The following is a 6,667-nucleotide window of genomic DNA, read 5'->3' as shown; positions in this document are numbered from 1 at the left end:
TCAAGCTAACTATGGTGGCGATTTTGTTACAATTAACATCTGGTAGTATTTTTTAACACGTTTCATATGATAGCACTTGCAGAAAAAGAGAAATGTATCTGAAAGTGTGCAAATATGATGATGTATGTTTGTGTCCACATTCATATACTCATAGGAAGATGTGGTATAATTGCCAAATACATTATCTGTTACTTTTCTCAAATATTGTACAGTACATATTTTCCGATAGTTTGTACTTCAGCATTATACTTAATGGAGGTTTTATCAGACACAAATGTTAAACATTCCGTACTTTTTATTCACCCCAAAAATTTCCAAAAAATAAAAAAACAAACAATCAAAACACAAATAAAAATTATAAATGCATTAATGAAGTAGTCATCATCCACGTCAATATAATGAACACTTCCTGTTTCATTTGTACGAAATCCAAACTCGCCATCCTGGAATATTGTAAGTGTTGGGTTTTTTAGTGCGACGAAGCGTCCCGGTCTTGTTATTCCAGACAAACAGAGTAGCTTCAAGCAGAGTTCTTTGTCGTTAATGTCCTGTTAATGTGAAAAAATATAATATTGATTTCAGAATGTGCGGATACGGTTGTCTAAATCAATTTACAACAGTCACATGGTAAAACGAAATACTAATGATATACACATCATAAACGAAAAAAAATAATAGGTGAGACAATTCTCCATGTGCAGGTAAAGGCAGATCTCTTGAATGTTTCTCATAAAACTTCTATAGTATTGGGACGACCTAGAGTTTCTCAAATTGCTGTTGAATACTATATGTCCTCTTTGCGTCTGCTTTTATTACGATTCATCCATTTAGTCTGTGAAAACAAGGGATGTTAAATGTAGATGTTTTGGACTGTTCACAGTGTTGAAGGAGCACAAGGAAAATGAATAAATATACTTTAAATATTTCCGTAACTTTAATGCATCACGGATTTTTCAAAATTTAGAAACTATTAAAGTAAAAAAACAAAATTACAGCTTAAAACATATTAGACCCATTGGTAGCTCTTATCTGGTGTCTGCTCTATGGTAGGGTTGTTGTTTCATTGTTGACACATTCCCTATTTCCATTCTCAATTTTATTACTTTTACATATCATGAACCACAGCATCTGGTTGCCTGTATACATTTATAGTTTATGATTTAAATAAATGACTGTTGAAACATATGAGAGTTTTGAAATAACGTTTATATCAGAATGTTTGGCTTAGCCAAATAATGACCCCTTGAATCTTCACTACAAAATGAAATTGTTTTAAGATAGCTACGTGTGTATCTCTATGAGTTACCATAATTTCCTAATGGCAGTCCATAATTCCAACAATGCATTCAGGCTTCTCTCAAAACTTGAACAGAAAAACAGTACCAGGCTGAAAGTTTGACGGTTTTTAAGGATAGTTATTTAATACACCTATGCGTGAACATTGCTGAATTAGAGGACTAACCAACGAAACCCTGTCGTTATTATTCTAACAGTAATATCACAGACACATTCTACCACACAAAACACAATATATAATGTATATATGTAATTACCCGAACATAAACCTTCTTATTCGAATCAGAAACCCTTTGTATTCGGCCAAGCAATACCGAACCATCTTTTACTGTTCTCAGTAACACCAGTTCTGGTAATAAGTGTGGATAATGTGGTATCAAATGCAATATTTCAATTGTAATATCAGAGAAGCATGTAATGATATTGCACCCGGGAAAGACGGCAGACACCTTCACTCTTGCCATTAGAAACAAACTTTTGTTGTGATCCTTTCCTTCACATATACTTTCCCTGTAAAGATCCTGTCTCAGTAATCTTGTTGTTTGCTCCCTATATGCACCTGTTGGTCATTTCGGACATTGTTTCTGTCTTGAGTGGATGACTTATTGTGTGAAGGCTTTTGCCATTGAAGTTGTTTTCGATTTCGCTTTCGAACCATTTTCACTCGAAATATGAAATTTGTCTACCAAAGAAATAAAACGTAATTCATTAAAAGCAGCAAGCCAATTGCATTCATCGGTTATTCAGTTTGTTTTTATGGTGTGTTGTTACACCACTGTTCAAGGTTATGCAAGAGATAATTGCACACAACGATCATGTTTAACCACTTGGAAGTCTTTGTGCGAGAGAAGAGAGATGCAATAGATACCCCGAAATGACAAGGTAAAACAGTTAAAACGAGAAAACTAACGGCCTCATTTATGTACAAAAAATGAATGAAAAACAAATATCTAACACATAAACAAACGACAACAACTGAATTACAGGCTCCTTGATTAGGACAGGCACATACATAGAGAATGTGGCGGGGTTTAACATGTTAGCGGAATCCCTAATCTGGGACAGTGGTGTAACAGTACAAAATAATAACTATAACATTCAGTTGAAATAATCTTAACTCATCAGATGGATAAAAATATAAATACATTACTAAAGTTAAATTGTTGATAAAAGAAGTCAAACAAATCCATTCTTTATAAATAAAAAGGAAAAAAAAACCATAGATTTGAATAAAAATAGTAGCTATCATGACGTTCCGATACACAGATCTGAGGAAAGGAAAGGCCTAAGGGTCCGGACATAGATTTGACTCTCGAACATATCATAGGCTTACTCTTTATACAGTAAAAGTACATCTCGAATGATAGTGTTTACACTTGAGAAGCCTCTGTCACTGTATTTTGTTTAAAGACTCTTTATAGTCTCGCATGGTAAAATGTATATTGGTCACTCAGAGATATCTTGTTTGGCATTTCCTTAAAATACTTAGTAAAGAAGAATCAGAATGTTTAAACAAGCAATAATTAATAATTTATAATTACCTCATTCGGCTAGTAAGATAAGTTATGTCATGAGATATCTACCTGTCTGCTCTACATGTAGTAAACTATATTGATAACATTGTATTTACATACAAACTTTAAGGTTTTATATCTTGAATGGTTTTCTGAAAATCGACTCAAGTTTTTAAACTAAACCCCGACCGCGAGACGGTTGAAAATTAAATAAACACTTTACTGATGTAATCTCAATGCAATGTATACCATAAATCTCACTACATGTATAAAAAATAATATAATATTGAAAATAAAACAAATATATAAAGCCGACTGCCCAACGTAATCTAGAGGACATCGGATTTATTACGAATAGATAAACCTGGTAGCATGTGAAATATAACAGCATGTGTGATATAACCATAAAACATAAATAACTGTGTTGTTATTAATAATAGATTATCAAAATTTCTCCATCTTTAACGATACCCGCTTGCAAGGGAAAAACGACAAATATCGGACTCTTGTTTTTGTCCAAACCACATGTTCGTAACACCGTTTAGGAGTCATAATTGGACAGTACACTTTAGGAAAATCGGTACTATTTATTCTGCCATAAGCGACAATACTAACATTTTCTAAATATACCTCTTTTATACAATAAAATCTTGGATAAAACAGTTATGTGTGGTGTTAGTACTTTATTATTCTGTTTTAAAAATTGAAGCCAAATAGTATCATGACCAACTTCCAACAGAACCTGTTCATGTTATCCATGCCCACCGTCATTTTATACAAAATTTATGAAATTTTAAAGGTCTTTTCGAGTAATTCTCTAGAAAATATTTCAATAAGTTTTAAAAATTATATTGTAAATTTACACTCTGCAGTTATTTTCAGATAAATTAAACAAATATATTGTATCCTTACATCCAATCACAGCGCTCCAAATTTGACTTCCTTCGTCTGTCTTGGGTACACAAAAGGCCAACCTAATCTGGGAAAATGTAATAGTACCGTACTACCGTTTTCCCTATAAGATATGACATATGACAACAGCAAAAAATGTTATAAAAGGGAAACATGAAATTAAAATACCCTGTATTCTGTGCATTAATACATTCAGTAAAAAACGTAAAGTTCGTACATAAACAAATACATTGTAAAAACATTATAAAAACCTAATAAAGATCGAGCTCTGAAATATTGTAAAGAAACGATACATATATAGTCTATAACGCAGATCAATTACGATTAATGAGGTAAATCATGATTCATGAATCAAACAAAAGTAGATCACGAGTGACCTCTGTTTTTAGCTTCTTTATCAAGAAATTGTTGCTTATATTGAATTGTCTCTCTTTGGAGATCTTTATGAAGTAAACTTCTAAAGCCTCTCTCAACATGGTCTAGATACTCGGTAAATCTACAAAAATGACATGAACCTTGCTCTTTGTCTATCTAGATCACAATTCTTCAATCTTCAACTTTGTATTTGTTTGGCTTTTTAACTGTTTTGATATGAGCGTCACTGATGAGTCTTATGTAGACGAAACGCGCGTCTGGCGTATTAAATTATAATCCTGGTACCTTTGATAACTATTTATATCCTAAAAGTAAATAAAAAAATATAAATAGCATGCATGCATAGTGCAGCTACCATCATGATCAACGCTGATCTGTACAAGAAAATTAAAACGGCATTTTTTGTGGATGCAGGATACAACGATCTTGTAACTATAAGAAGGTAGTTTAAATATCCACAGCTTATGTTTGTTTACTACCGCTCGAAAAATTAAAATAAAACAAAAAACAGGCTTCATGAAGTGTCATCATAAACTTGATTAAGATCGGCAGTATTGGTAAGAAACAGATTTTTCTATATTTTAGCAATAACAGAAACATGTCCTTCTGCCGACTGTTATCTTGTAAATAGACGTGTTGAGACATGTCTTCCTGTCGACTGTTTCATTTTCAGCATGTATGATGATACGACTTCGTGTAAACGGTTATCTAGTTAGCATGAATGGTGACATATATTTTCAGCACACTATTACTTCTTTATTGTAGTGAAGTTTGGTCTCTGTATATGATAAAAGATATTACAAATCTAGAGTCAAAATATTGGTCATTGGCTACCATCAAAGTCCAAATTAAATTTGCAAAAACTTTAATTGGAGTAAATAAATCAGCTGTCAATTTAGCAGTACTAGCTGAACTTGGTATGTATCCAGTTTTTATAGAAGCTTTAAAACTGTCAATTGGTTTCTGGTTTCATGTCATAAAATCTGATAACAATTGTTTACTAAAAGATGTATATTGTTCCAACCTGCAATTAACCAATGGATTTGCTAAAAAGATTGAAAAGCTACTTGCTACATTAAATTTTTCACATGTTTGGAAAAACCATGATACTATTTCAAAAAGGCGTTTATTATATGCAATTCATACCAAACTTAATGATAGATATCTTAATTATTGGAAAGAAAATATATTTTGTGATAATAAATCAGTACATGGTAATAAGCTGAGAACATATATAGTCTAGTCAAAATAGATGAAAAATGTGGCCAACCTCAAAAAAATTGCAACAGAATTATTTTTGGTATTTTTCAACTCTTAAAGGCTTCCTCTGTAACATACTAAAAGTCTACCAAAATATCTGAATGGGAAAATGGATTTTTTGGGTGAAAAATAGCAAAATTTGACAAAAATAGCGAAAAACTGGGAAAAGCTTGTTAAGCATTCATTATTGAGGATAATCATTTCAAATAAAAAGTTTTACAACAGGTTATACAGTGTTTATAAAATGAAATTATAAAAAAATAGTTTTTTTTTTGTATAAGCATGAAATTTTAGGTGAAAACATCGATTTTTGTTGGAATTTGAGATTTACAAAGTGTGAATTGATTACAAACAGGACAGCAAAAATATAAAAATTGGTAATAGAGGTTCATTTGATAGTTTAAAAAAAAACAAAAAACCTTTATTCTAACCATTCCAAAACTTTACAGCAATACTTAATTTGGTAAATGGTGATTTTGGGTAAAATATAGCAAAATCATCAAAAAATCGTAAAAAAATGGAAAAACACCAATTTGGAATTTTAACTGTATTTCAAACACTCTAAAGATAGAAAATTCAAATCTTAATAGAATAATAATCAGATCAAACAAAATTCATTGTAAAACAAATTTGAAAATAGCTGATTTTGGGTGAAAAAAGCTAAATTTGGCCCAAAATTGTCAAAAACTGGAAAAAAAACCTGATAAATGTTACTATGTTAACCAACAAGTTATTTTTAGGATGTTTGCTTGACATGTTTTGGAATTTTTGTCAGATGGTCAATGATAAAGCTATGAAAAATCAAGAGAGAACATTTTCCCGCCAAAATTCTAATGGCTAATATCTCAAAAACAACCACATTGACCCCTATTTTTAATTTTTGCTATTTTGATTCCTCAATTAATCGCCTATCAATATATACTAGTGTTATTGAAAGCTATTTATTTTGAAACTGAGCAGCGTGTTGACCATGCATAATGAGAGGTAAAAAGTCTCATTGACCAAAACTGATCATGATTTAAAAGTAAATGACAAGATACATGGAAAAATTTAGATTATTCCATAGTTTTCTGTATACAACAAATATCTGTTCATCAGTAAAGTCGGATTCACCAATGGGAACAGAATTAGAACGATTCAAACCACAACTTTCACTGCATCCTACTGACCACTTTTGAAGATCATTTGGTGTTGCAGTTTTGCACAGTTGCATCTTATAATGGTAAAACTTTTATCAGGTGCAGGAGGAAGTTCCATCAAAATTAGATGAAGTTTTCCACGAAAAATTTCCCAACCATAGTCTGCATGGT

The 6,667-nt window shown here is 31.6% G+C and overlaps 1 long non-coding RNA gene across 1 annotated transcript; it reads right to left on the bottom strand.

Annotated features, from left to right (window-relative positions):
• Positions 1-306: 306 nt before the first annotated feature.
• Positions 307-2,946, bottom strand: LOC134709794 (uncharacterized). The gene is made up of 3 exons (XR_010106046.1): positions 2,838-2,946; positions 1,554-1,978; positions 307-548 (listed from the first exon to the last, which is right to left on the bottom strand). It is a non-coding gene; the product is annotated as an uncharacterized LOC134709794 (long non-coding RNA).
• Positions 2,947-6,667: the final 3,721 nt, after the last annotated feature.

Source organism: Mytilus trossulus, chromosome 3, assembly GCF_036588685.1.
Source record: "Mytilus trossulus isolate FHL-02 chromosome 3, PNRI_Mtr1.1.1.hap1, whole genome shotgun sequence".
In the NCBI taxonomy this organism is placed as follows: Eukaryota; Metazoa; Mollusca; class Bivalvia; order Mytilida; family Mytilidae; genus Mytilus; species Mytilus trossulus.
Note: the sequence above shows the minus strand (reverse complement) of the source record. Positions and strands in the feature narration are given on the sequence as shown.